Below are 14,560 nucleotides of genomic sequence, written 5' to 3' on the forward strand. Positions count from 1 at the left end.
TTGGCACTGGATAAATGCTAGCTTTCTTCCCATATGGCCAAGCTTTAAATGTTATGGTTATAGCCCACCTGCAGAGATTTTTCATGCAAAGTCAACCTGAAGGAAGAGTTTCATTGCACTCAAAAAAAAATAAAAATAATAAAATAAAAAATCTTGTGATCTTTTAGCTCTTAAAAGCGGTCCTGGGTCGGGGTACCTGGGTGGCTCAGTTGGTAGAGCATCCGACTTCAGCTCAGGTCATGATCTCACAGTTTGTGAGTCTGAGCCCCACATTAGGCTCACTGCTTTCTGCACAGAGCCTGCTTTGAATCCTCTGTCCCCTGTGCCCTCTCCCTCAAAAATAAAAACTGGTCCTGGGTCAAGCTATAGCCAAGGCTATAAGGAGGCATGTGGTCACTCCCAGCTTTCTAATGATTTTATGCCCTTTGTAGCAAATGTTCCTCAAATATTCACGACTTCTTTTTTTTTTTTAATTTTTTTTTAACGTTTATTTATTTTCAAGACAGAGACAGAGCATGAACGGGGGAGGGGCAAAGAGAGAGGGAGACACAGAATCGGAAGCAGGCTCCAGGCTCTGAGCCATCAGCCCAGAGCCCAACACGGGGCTCGAACTCACAGACGGCGAGATCGTGACCTGAGCTGAAGTCGGATGCTTAACCGACTGAGCCACCCAGGCGCCCCAAATACTCACTATTTCTTGAGACAGGAGCTGAGCACTACATGGAAAATGAGAGAAAAGGAGGAAGCTGGGCAGTTCTTCTTTTGTGCCCAGATGGGAATGTGCATACTCCACTGTCAGACCAAAGTTTAGTTCATTGGACCCACACTCTTTGGACAGCAGTTTGGTCACCATCTGCTTTTCTGAGAGCATGCCTCTTGGGAGACTCACCCACCAGACCCACCCTTCAAAGCTCATTAAAGAGTTATTTCTAACTGCAGTGCTATCACGTCTTCTCCATTCTTGGTGATATTTTAGAGTCCCTTAGTCACACATTCATTCAACAGATATTCTGGGAGTATCAGGTATGTGCCAGGGACCCGGTCTAGACATTGGGGATGCTATAACGCAAAACCAAACAAACGAAACAAAACGAAAACCTTGCCTGTTGCTGTGATTCTCTGCCCCTCCTCTCTTAATCTGGATTTGAGGCCTTGTAGATTTTTCTGGATCTGGTTTTGGGCACCATCCAGATGCCCATAGCCAGTGTGTACAGACAAGGAGAAAGTGACGATGATCAAGCTAGCCATTCACCTGGGGTGCCCTTGTGCGAAAGTCTGCGGGGCTGAGTTCGGATTCCCTGGCTGATTCAGCTCTTGCCTTGGAGAACACTGAAGAAACTCATTATTTAAAGGAACCCTGTGGTAAACTCTGCCCTCAAATGTATACTCCGCCAGCCTGAATGACAGCCCTCCGTTCAGCAGCATGTGTGTTAAACATGTCAGGTTCCTTTGAAGCAGAGTTTACCTGGCCTCCCAGGTGGGGAATGATGACTGAGAAATCGCTGTTCCGGGCAAGATGTTTTCCTTCCCTGTTTACAGCGTCTGGGATGCCTACAGCCCCTTGGTCATTCACCGCAGTCCTGCCGTGAGTCACACACGTTAGCTGCCCGGGCTACAGTACTGAGTAAAGTAAGTCTCTGCCCTCCAGGCTCCTACAGTCTTCTGGGGAGAAGGACAGACTGGGAACAAATTAGCAATTATAATGCAACATAATTACAGTGTTTGTATTGGATGCTATTATTGGAGGAGGAAGTGATTAACTCTCCCCAGGGGAGTCCTTCCTAGGCAGTATCTCAGCTGAGACTTGAAGGGTGAGGGAGGAATTACAGACAGGGGAGAAGTGAGGGGGCAGTGAGTGGACACAGGGTAGGGGAAAGAACATTCCAAGCATAGGAAGGAGCATGTGCAGGGGCATGCAGCAGGGGGAGGCCGAACTGGTTCAGGAACAGCAGGAGGTGCCCTTGGGAAATGCTGCATAGGATGTGTGGAAGAGGAGATAATAGCTATTCAATGCCCACTGAGGGTCCCTTATATAGGAGTCTGCATATATATATGGAAGATGATCTCGTATGCATGTGAATTTTTCTGCAGCAAACTGAATCCCGGATGGGCTTCTTTGTCCCAGTATTTCTGGGCTTCCGTTTCCTTTGTTCCACCCCTCAGAGCCACGTAACACCATCGAATTCTTACGGAAGGCAAATCCCTGCAGTCCTGTATTAAAATTGAAATAACACATGGTAAAGTACATTATGAATTGGTTGGGCAGATCATCCGTCATTGGGGATTATTATCCTTTCCTGTTGACGTAGGTAATCAAGATCTGAGGGTATTTGTGGAGACCTTCGTCTGGGCATCCAGTTCATTCAGCAAAGAATGAGCCCATCCTACGTGCCAGATGCTGGTCCAGTTGTTAGGGATACAGCAGTGAACAAAACGGATATACGTCCCTGCCTCGTGGGACTGACATGGCTGCTGGGGGCGGGGTGGGGGGGGGGAACAGACTATAAATAAAATGTCTAAGTAAAACATCTCGTAATGTTTTAATAAGTGCTATGGAGAAAAAAGGCAAGGGAGATACTGAGCAGGGGTGGGGATGTGAGCTCATAAATAGGGCACTTGGGGAAGGCTGCACAGAGGAGGAGGAGGTGTGGCTAAGGACCTTGGCCACAGAGACACCTGCTGGCAAAGGCATTCCAGCAGAGGCCACAGTAAATGCCTGGCACAGAAGGCACGACTTGAGTATTTTGAGTGAGCGGAGAACAGCCTTGGCTAAGAGGACACAGGGGTAACAAAGACTCTCTCCTTCAACCAAACTTGAGTTAGTCTTCTTGAATCCTCTTTCTGGCCAGTCCCTGACCTTGAGCTCTGTCCTTGGCCCATTTAGTTCAAGTTTAGCAAGTATCCTGCTGTGTCAGCTCAGTGAAAATCCCCCTACTCTCAGTAGTGAATGAAATCCCTCATTTACCAACATTGATATCTTACAACCTTGGCTTGCCTTCAGTAAGACTCTTCCTAGATCTGGCCCAAGTTTCTCTTCTTCACTCATCAACTTTAGGATCTGGAGCCTGTCAGAGATGAAGACTGGCTCTCCACAGATGGGAAGCACAGTTATGGTTCTTCACCGATGTGTTTTGGGGGTTGTGACCTGGCAACCAGTGGAGAGGAAAGAGAGGAGCAAGTGATTTGGCTGTGCTGAGCCTTGATTTCGTCATTTTGAAAGGGAGGATTGTGCTCTCAGCCTCAAAGGGCTATGACGAGATTACTTGCATAAAGTACCTAACACAGGACCTGCCAGTCGATCAGTGCTGAATTCTGTTCCCAACTATCCTTCATCAGAGGTGCTCTGAAGACTGTGCAAGAGCCCTTGGCTAGGAATTAGGGCAAAGGGGTGCAGGCGGATTGCTCTCCTCCTCAGCTCGGTTCATCCTGTATGAATGGCGGCCCTGCTCCCAACTGGGATTCTTGTTCGGGCACATTTGCTGCCAAGCGCTGGCTCTACCAACCAGGTCTTCCCTGGCCCCGTGTGGGGCCTGTCTTGTTCTTATCCTCTCTGAGGAACTTGCTAGCCCTGTCTGTTCTCCCTTCTTCTATCTCCCCAGCCCTGGCCTCCCTAACATTGCTGTGCCTTGGTTTCCACCCCACACCTCCCCAAATTTCTGGTCTGAGTCTTCCCCCCCCCCCCGGCTCCTCCCCCTCTACCGGTCCTTAAATATTGGTTCCTCCAGGGTTTTCCTCAGCCCTCTAATCCTCAGTGGCCTCACCCACATGCATAGTGAGGATCTTTAGCCTCACACTCTCCTGTCTCCCAAGTTCTTAAACCCATTTGCCCACCAGCTATTTTCACATGGATGTCCCACACCCACCTCAAAGTCAGTGTCATCCACACCACCCACCCCAGCACATCCCATTCCATCCGCCCCACCCACCTCATCCCACCTGCCCTACCCTACCCACCTCACCCCGTCCCATCCTATCCCATCTATCCCACCCACCCTACCCCATCCACTTCATCCACCTCCCCAACCATCCCATCCCATCCACCTTGCTCATTCCATCTCACATACCTCTCATCTAATCTCTACATTTCTACCTGAGGGCTCTTTCTAAAATGAGAATCTGGTCTGATTCTCTAATATCATTCTTCTTCTTCAGGATAAGCCTAGTGCTGGATCTGGTACCTACTTACCTGTGTGGACTCACCTCTCCCCACTCCCAGGTAGCCTCCAGCCAATCAAGAGGCTTGCTATTCCTCAAATATACCACTGCTTCATCATGCCTCCATGCCTCTGTACATGCTCTTCCCTCTTCCTGGATGCCCTCCCTGCCTTCACCTTCCACCATCCACATTGAACATCCCTGTTTATCCCTCAAGTCCAAATTCAAGTGTTACCTCTTCCTGGAAGTCTTTTCTGACTCTGCTGGGCTTAGAAAGGGCTCCTCCTTCACATTCTCCTCAGGAATTCCACTGTGATAGTTATTAATCCTACTGCATTGTGCTCATCTGATCCGTACAACAACCATCAAGTAAAGGCGGGTTACTAATCCCTGTACTGTTGATCCTTGGGAGGTTCTTGACACATAGGATCTACTTAGAACATGCTTATTGAATAAGTGAATAAATGCATGATTAAATAGAGACTTGATGGTCAATGACATCCTTTTGTTAAAAGGACATCAGTAGTGCTGAGAAGACAAGAAACTGGAGACCAGGCTGTCAGATGTGTCCTGATGTCTTCACAAGTGACAGCAGAGAGAAAACCTTAAGCCAGGCTCAACTCTAGATAACCTCCCTCACACCACCCAGAGTCTGTCTGGGCCACCTCCCTCTTCCATCTTGTAAACTTCAGCTTGAGCAAAACAAAATTAAGAGAGTAAAACTTTTTTTTTTTTAAATTGCAATGCTGAATTAAAAGGACCCACACTCCTTGAGATCACCTGCTCTCTGAGATGGTGCTTCACCCCTTAGCATGGATGATCAAGGACTGACCCCATCCCTTTCTTACAATAGTGTTCCCTGAAGCAATCAGAGCCAACTGATAACACCTTCCGGTGGGATGAAAGCTATGTCAAACCAGCCAGACCAACCAGGAGACATCCTGGAGAAGCAGAAAGAGCACAGGTTCAAAAGACCCGAGGTCCCATGCCAGCCGGGATCCAGCCAGGTTTACTAACGTCCTTCCAGCTTTAATTCCTGGGCAGCAGACAGCCCTGGACTATAGCCACTCCCACAAACCCAGGTGATTCTGAGAAATGCTGTGATCAGAACATCTTCCAGCTTGAGACATTCCTCTTTGGAAGTGTTCTAAGTGCCTTCATGGCCATCACCTCACCTTCTTTTGCAGTTTTTTTGGGAGGCCATTTGGTGGCAAATGTTCTCATTCCTCTGTTACAGTTGGAGAAAGTGAACCTCCTAGGTAGTAAATAACCCAAGACCACACAGTGAATTGTAGATCAAGCCAGGACACGCACCCGGACAAAAATAACTTCCGAACGGCCACTCTACTAAGCCTTCTACGAAACATCATCTGCTCTTTATTTAAGTCTGGGGGGAAATTAAATTTGGGAAAAAAGAATAGAAGCATAATTAAAGGATCTGGCAAGAGAATATAAAACCCAGAGGGAACAACTCATTCCTTTGTGCCTTTTTTTTTTTTTTAGCTGCTTGAGCACACACATGATTTTTCTTATTCCTTATTCCCAAATGTTCTTTTTTTTCCTCTTCTTTCTTTCTTTCTTTCAGTCAAATCTTAAAGCACTGAAGCCCAAACCCTTGAGCACCTGACTTCGTTGGGGCCTGACCTTCCCTTGATTTTCTCTGCCAGGGCCTGACCAAACAACTTGACTCTATTCTTATAATGTTTTTAAACTTTTTATTATGAGAAATTTCATGTTGACACAGAAGGAGCTGTGTAACTGAATTAGACAGCAACTCCACTCTACACAGAAAGACACATAATGCAAGGCAGAAAAACCGAAGCCTAAGATGAATTTCCATCTCAGGAAATTGTTACCCATCCTTCTTCAACTGCACTGAAATAGGATGAACTCAGGACTCGAAAGAGAGTATCTGCACCCAGCTTTCCCTCTCCGGAACCGTGTGGCTTTTGGAAAATCACACTGAAGGCTGGTGTCTTCACTTGCAAAATAGGAATGATCCCACTAACCCCCCAGGATGGCTGTGACAATGAAGTGAGATCATGTCTGCAAATGTGTTTTGTAATTTATGAAATGCTCTGAAAATGTGAGGAGCTCTTATTACTATTTCACAGGGCCCTTGGAGCACGGCCATGCACAGCGTGGTTAGCACGCTCAGGAATGTCGACAGAAGGCCCGCATGACAGGAGTTCTGCCATACCCACCCTCTGTTCACACTTGGTCCTGAACCTTCATCTTATGTCATTTTGCTCTTCACCTACTGGATTACCAACTTTGCTACCCACCACTCATTTCCCTCCTTTCCCTGAGGACAATGTGTCCACCAGTCTTATCTTCCCATCTTTTCCCAGGCTGTTCGACTCACCTCCTATTTTTTCCACCCGGACTATATCAACTTGGGCTGCCTTTGTTTAGAAAGGTGTTACTCCACAGGGCACCTGTGGTCCTCTGTTTCTAGTGAAGTCCTGATTGGTAGCACTCCTCCGCCCCCTACACCCCACCCCAGCAATCAGGACTCAGGCAGGAATCAGCATGGGCTTAGGAAGGAAGACAGAGAAGAAACCCCTCGCAGCAGACCCAGCGTCTTTCCTGTAGGTCAACAAGGAGGGGCCTGCTCTCTTAGAAGGGACCAAAGGTGAACAAGATGAAACCCATGACCTTACGGAGCCAGGGGGAGTGGGGGAGCTGACTATAAATGAGTAAATATACAAATAAGTAAAATTAAAAATAAATAATATTTCAAGATGACAAGGAAGTCATACATAGTTAGGGACTGGCAAGGCAGTGGAGGTAGGAGTGTCTGATTAAGATAGGGTAGTCAAGGTCATGGGTAGTGGCTCTAGTTTTATAAGTGCCCTCCCACCCCACCTTACAGTGAACAAGGAAGCTAAGAACTCCGCCTGCTGCTGGCAGTCATCCCATACCCTGAGGGGAGCCAGTTCTAGGATAAAGCCATCACTGTAGATAACAGAACAGAAAAAGGAGAAAATTGCATCCTTAATGCTATAGTTAAGCCACTGTACTCTTGAACCCTAAAGTCTACCTGACTCTGGACCTTCCAGTTAGGTAAGCCAACAACTCATTCAGGCCATTTTGATTTGGGTTTCAATGCGCAAAAACCAAAGGTGTTGTAACTGATGCATGCCTCTTGTGGGTTATAATCCCCACCCCAGGCAACTTATCCATCCAGCCACATACAGCTCTTCCCAGGAAGACTCTGAAAAACTGAAGTGTCTCCATCTTCTATTTCCAAGGAAACCATTACCCAAGTGAGGCACGTGTTAATGTGCCTAACATATTGATACTTGAAAAATGCCTATTGAACTGAAGTGAGTGGTTAAGCCAGAGCACGGTTTAAAAGAAGAAAAGACACAGGCCGTCCTAGTCTCCCAAAAGACAAGGACATTCCAAAATAAAACTTCACAACCTTTTCTAGGTCACAGAAAGCTTTCGCATATCTTATATCATTTAACCTTGTACTACCCCAGGGATCATCATTTTATGGATGAAGGAATACAAACTGAGAAGGATCAAGTCAGGGGCATGGCAATTAGGTGATACTCAAAGGTATTTTGACCCCCGTTCTCTCACTGATTCCTGGATTCTGAAAATTAACTGGATGATATGATAGACATTCAAGTTCCAGGTAAACCAGAAGAACTACCAAAGAGTAATATATGGGCTTCTTGACCTTGGAAATCAAAGATTCTGGAGATGCTGGCATGGAAAATGTGTTTGTCCAGACTTGCCAGACACTGGAGGAGCCACATACTTGTGACAGGAATACGAGGATCCTTTTCTGTGTTACTTCAACCAAGGTTGGCTGTAAACGCTACAGGTTTGTGGGAGAGCAGGGTAAAATCTCATATAGCTCTTTCCTCCCATCCTTTCCCTTATCATGCTGGCAATAAATTTATTGTGCTTTTTTTCACTGTACAATGAATATTATTTTTAAAAATTTATCCCACTTTTTAAATGTCTATTTATTTATTTTAAAATAGAGAGAGTGGGGAGTAGGGGCAGAAAGAGAGGGAGACAGAGACTCCCAAGCAGGCTCTGTGTTGTCAGTGCAGAGCCCCAGGTGGGGCTTGAACTCCCAAACCGTGAGATCATGACCTGAGCCAAAATCAAGAGTTGGAAGCTTGACTGAGCTATGTAGACACCCCTGAAATTCACTTCACTTATAATTAGCTTAAAAAAATTTTTTTACTGTTAATTTATTTTTTGAGAGACAGAGAGAGAGAGAGAGACAGAGCGTGAGTGGAGGAGGGGCAGAGAGAGAAAGGGAGACACAGAATCTGAAGTAGGCACCAGGCTCTGAGCTGTCAGCACACAGCCCGACACCGGGCTCGAAAACACGAAGCATGGGATCGTGACCTGGGCCGAAGTCGGACGCTTAACCGACTGAGCCACCCAGGCTCTCCAACTTTTAATTAACTTTTAACTTTGGAATAATTTAACTTACAGAAAAGTTGTGACAACAGTAGGGAGTTCCCCTATAACTCCACATCCAGTTTCCTCCATTAACATCTTACATTAAGGAGATATACGAGGCGCAGTCAACCCAAATTGATGTTATTATTAACTAATGTCAATACTTTAGATTTCCTTAGCTTGTATCTAATTTCCTTTATTCGTCCAGGATCACATCCAAACTACAGTAGGTCATGTTGTTTCCTTAGCCTCCTCTTGCCTGTGACAGTTTCTCAGACTTCCTTGTTTTTGATAACCTTGACAGTTTTGAGGTGTACTAGTCAGGTATTATGTCGAACGTTCCTCAACAAGGATTCATCTGATGATTTCTCATAGTGAGACTGAGGTTACAGGTTTGGCGACGAATAGTCACAGAGGTCAAGTGCCATTCTCATTACATCCTACCAAGCGTACATACTGTCAACCTGACTTATCACTGTTGATGTTGACCTGGATCACCTGGCTGAGGTCAAGTTTCTTCACCGTAGAGTTACTCTTTTTTCTCTCCATACTATGTTGTTAGGAAGGAAGTCACTATGCACAGCTCACACTTAAGGAGTGGAGAGTTATGCTGTACCTCCTTCAGAGCAGAATATCTAAATAAATGATCTGGGTTCTTCTTCAGAGATATCTGGCTGTTCTCCCACGGTTATTTATTTATTCAATCATTTATTTATATCGGTATAGACTCATGGATATTTATTTTATACTTTGGGTTTAAATACTATTTGATTAATTTTGTTGCTGAGAATGTTCTAGCTCTGGCTGGTGGCGGCTCTTTCCATTGGCTGATGGCACTTTTAACCCAAACATATGTTCTGGTGTCTTTTTACGTAAGAGCACCAAGAATCAGAAGAACTAAATTTCCCCTCCTCTCCCCTACCGCCCCCCTCCTCCCTCATCTCTACCATCAATTTCTGTGTCACTTTGGTCAAATCTCAACTTGTCTTCGCCTCAACAGTGAAGTTAACACCACCTGCTTCCCTTCGCCTCTGCTGTGACTGTGAAGCCAGAATAAAGTGATAAGAAAGGACTCTCGAAAATTTAAAACAAAACAAAGCAAAACATGCAAATACCTCGTTTTAAATCTCTGCCTCCCGTCCCCACTCACATCTGTAGAGCTTCACAGTTCAAGAACTCAATAAATGTTCTCTGAGTGAAGGCATGGATGGATACGTGAGTGTAAGAATGCATACATGCGTCCTGAGTTGTGACAGCAGATAAGCAAGGGAAAAGAGAGGACACAGCCTGGGTTTGCCAAGAAAACATATGATCTCCAACTCAGCTCATTTCAGAGCAAGTTCACAGACTTGTCAGGTGGGCTTATGATGTGCAAACCCTGGCTTCGGAGAAGCAGGGATGCATGACACAGAACATCCCATCAGGGGATTTATAGTCTAGCAGGGATCCAGACATACAAACAACTATTCACAGAGGATGTGAGATCTCTCATGGGTATCAAAAATGCACCCCTATTTTGTTATTTTCTGTAACTTGACTTAATCTCTCCATCCTCCTGGACCCCTCCTTACTGAGTCCTCAGTCAAGCCAATTCCAGGATGTCAATTCCATGTTTTCTTCTCCTTCCAGGGACTTCCAAGGGCTGTGTCTCCGTTCAAGGTCTCGTGTGCTGGGTGGGCATTAGAGGTGGGGGTGGCACTGAATACCTGGGTGTCACCTATCACCCATGAGCCCACCTCTTCCTGATCCCCAGCTGTGGTTATCTGTGGAGTGGCTGCCTGCCCATCAGCTTCCTCATGTCGCAGACGCTGTCTGGATCTACCTGCTGGCTATCTGTCACCATCTGCCTTGGAGACAGAGGGAAGTCTGGAATTCTCCCACACTGCTTTGGAGCCTAGGAAACTGCCAGTGGCTGTTTCAGATGCCCTTTGCTCTCAGCCTCTCGCATAATCATCTCTACCTTCTGCCCTCAGACCACAAGGGTATGACAAACACCTTCCTCAGTCCCAGACAAGAATCAGGGAAGGGTTCCTCTACTCTTGCATACTCTCACTTACCTGGGAACACTGTCATCCTACCCACTTTGAAGCTGGCTCCAGGGAGGGCCCCTTCCCAGTGCACTCAGCCTCTGTTTTCATTTGAACCTGCTGAGGTCCTTCCTCTTGGGAGATGGATGTGGGCAGAGGGGAGCCCGGCTCAGCAAGTACTCCATTAGATCTTTGCAGCTCATACCTGGACCGCAATGTCAATCTTAAGACCCAGTAGCTTTACAATGTTGTTCTTGCTTCTCAGTTCCACCTGACTCCAGAGACCTTGTCTCTAGCAGCCTGTATGAAGAAAGATCACAAGAGGATAAGAGAAGACTTGGAGGGGAAAAAAGCCAGATGTAGTAGTTGAGGGACACACCAGAACCAGCGGAGAGGGTAAAACAGCATCTTCTCCGTCTAGGAATGTAATGTGATGAAGAAAGCAGGACGGGGGCAGCCTACCCTCACCATCAGGCACCTCATCCATGCACTTACTTCCTTCTTCTTATGCCTCTTTAGGCAGTGTAGACTCTTGCCTAAAAGAGGTGATTCCTCTTTTGGTCTGTGTTAGTGACCTTCTGAGATTAAATGAGAATAAGCCCTTAGGTTTGCCTAAGTCGTCACAGTTTGCCAAGCATGTTACATCACTTAGTGCATTCAGTTAGCATATCCCTGTGAAGAGGGCGTCTACTGTCACCCCTCCCCCCTTTTACAGATGAGAAAACCAAGGTTCAGAAAGGTTAAGGGACCCGGCCTGAGCAAACCAGAGAATGATAGCAGTTCCCAGAACTTACAGTCTTATTTCTAAATCCTTTGTGAGGCGTGTAAAGGTGTGCATCATCACGTTTGGAGAAGGAAGAAATGGGAAGGCAGAAAGCCCATCTCACTCCTAGAGCTTTGGGGAAATCGCTAGGATGTGACAGTTACAACAAAACATCCAATTCTTCAGTGTTAGTAAACCACTGCCCTACAGGGCCACAGAGGGGAGTGTGTCACAGAGAAAAGAGTGCAAATTTTGGGATATTAACTATTTGTTAACCCAACATACATTTTTAAGTGTCTATTAGCATTGGATGGTGTTCTAAATGCTAGGGATATAAAAAATGAATAACACAAGATTTTATTTTATTTTTTATATTATATTATTTATTTTATTATTTTTAGTTTATTCTCTAGTAATGAGAGACCTGTGAGCAAGTAAGTGAAATACAATCTTATGTGAGATTTAATTTACAGAGAGTTTGATTCCATTTAAAGAGGGATTAATCAGTCCTGGGACGCAGAGGTGGGACGCTTAACAATTGAGCAGTGTATTGGGCTGGATCTAAAAAATAGGTGGGTTTTGACACATGAATGGGGGGACAGAGTGATTGAGGAAGAGGAGGAGTCATGGGAAAAGGCCCAAGGTGTAAAATGACATGGAATATCTTAGGAGATGCACTTCTGTGTAATGGAATCATTATGTGCAACAAGGGACGAAGATAGGACATACTGATGAAGTCAGAGAGAAGTTAGTTCACAGGGAGCCTAGGAAGCCATACCAAGGAGATCAAATTTTGTCCTCTAAACCCCACTGACCAATACGGTAGCTACTAGCCACATGGGATTATAGAGCATTTGAAATGTGGCTAGTGTAACTGAGCAGTTTAATCTTTAATTTTAATTTATTTAAATTTAAAAATGGATTCAATTCGGTTACTGGAAAACTTTTAAGTATGTTTGGAACAACTTGGATAAGCACATGTGCTCTTTCAACTCCATTGTAAATTGCATGAAATCTAAATATAAGTCAAGTCTCTCCACTGAAAATTTAACATCTGGAATTGAGATACGTAAGCATAAAAATATACACCAGATTTCAAAGATTTGGCATGCAAAAGGAATATAAAATATCTTATTAATGACTCTCATATTAGGTACAGGTTGCAATAATATTTTTGATATATTGGGTTCTGTAACAGTGCTCAAATTAATTTTTAATTTTGCTTTTTCTTTTACTTTAAAATTTTTCTAGTAGCCACACAAAAAGATTACATATGTGACCCATATTATATTTCTAGTAGACAGTGCTGCGTAAGCATTGGGGGAACACTGGAGAATTTTATGTAGGGTAGAGACATGATCAGATTTGCATTTAGAGGGAACATTCTGGTAGGACAGGGGAGGGTAACATGGAGGGAACTAAGGGTGGAGAAAGGTAGACTGGTTAGGAAATGATCGCAATAAAAGCTTCAGGAGTGGAGTAATCAGAGAGATACTACAGAAGGTCAGTTTAGCAGGCATGTTAAAACACAGCTTAGTGGGTCCTACCTACAAAGAGGCTGAACTAGGGAGAAGTCTAAGTATTTTTATTTCTAACTAGTTTCCAGATGTTGTTACTGTTGCTGGTGATCTAGAGATCTTACCCTGAGAACCTCTCCTCTACAGGACTTGGCCACCAATAGGATACGTGAAGAGAGGGAGACAGAAAAGTCTGTGAAGACTTGCAGTTTCCTGTTATGGCTGTCTGGGTGGGCATGGACTAGAAGAGGAGAAGCTTACTTGGGACAAAATGGGATGGGTTTTATTTGGGATCTATTGAGTTAGTGGTCCCTTAGGAACCGCAAGGAGGAGATCTCTCATGGGTAGTTGGATATGTATAGATCTGGAACTCAGGAAAGAGATTGAGTTGTAATTAAAGATTTGAAGTCATCAGAAGTGAGTTGGCAGGTAAAGCTGTAAGCATGAGTGAGATTGCCCAGAGAGACATGGATGCACCCAAGGTCAGATTCCTATAGTTGAAGTTATGTTTTGATCAAAGTCATCAGTGTTCAAGAAAAATAAGATAGGCATCAATATACACTTGTCATTTTTGACTGTATGTTCTTGTGTTTGATCACAGTGACCTAGGCTTAGGTAACAAATTCATAGGGCTTTAAAATCTGCCTTAAGGTTCCAAAGGTCAGCTATGCTCCACCGCTAACATGATAGAAGTTAAAGAAAACCTTTTATTCATGAATTTGATCGTTAATAAAATAGGCTTGGCTGAGCAGCAAAAACTTCTTAAGCTTCAGGGTTTTTCACCTATAAAATTGGGATACCGATACCCCTCCCACAGAGTTTCTGGGGGAAGGGGATAACGTGTGTTAAGCACAGTACCTGGCTGACACTCAGGAGCATCTCAGTATGATTATCATCCTCGCTGCGAGACCACCTTCCAGGTGAGGCAACTTCACTAAACTTTATTGGATAGAGGGCCACAGAGGACCCATCTCACATAGAATCCCACTTAATGCAAAGAAAGTCATTTAGAGTCAACAGTACCAATAATAATAATTTCATATTGTAATGATTGCAATTTTAAAGGTCAGAGGGAAAGAAAACCAATTCTTTAGAGAATGTGTGTTGTCCATTGTTACACTGTGTTTTTACAAAACAATGAAGTGGAAGGAAAGTAGCCTTCGTATGCACTGGGCAGGCTGGATATATTATCCCATTTAACATATCATGTACTATCTTTATTATTTATTTATTTTTTTAATGAGAGAGAGCGGGGAAAGGGCAGAGACGCGGGGACAGCGGATCCAAAATGGGCTCTGCGCTGGCAGCAGGGAGCCCCATGCAGGGCTTGAACCCACAAATTGTGAGATCAGGACCTGAGCCAATGTTGGATGCTGAACTGACTGAGCCACCCTGACGCCCTCACTGTAATACCTTTAAGCGTCCAGTGAATGGCTCCACGTGTATCTTAGCACCAGGAAGATGAGCTGGGTCCTTGTGGTACCAACACATTGCTGAGGCAATCAAAAGCTGGGTCACTGCAGGTGGCTCATTGTCATTATTCAGAGCAGCAGATGGCCACTCCCAGTCTGACTTGTCTGATGGGCAGGCCAGACCTGTATAGACAAGTGCAGCCTTTCTTTCGGTCATTTAAACCATATTCTCCATCACCCTCTTCTGTTCTC

Source organism: Acinonyx jubatus, chromosome E1 (genome assembly GCF_027475565.1).
Source record: "Acinonyx jubatus isolate Ajub_Pintada_27869175 chromosome E1, VMU_Ajub_asm_v1.0, whole genome shotgun sequence".
Classification (NCBI taxonomy): Eukaryota; Metazoa; Chordata; class Mammalia; order Carnivora; family Felidae; genus Acinonyx; species Acinonyx jubatus.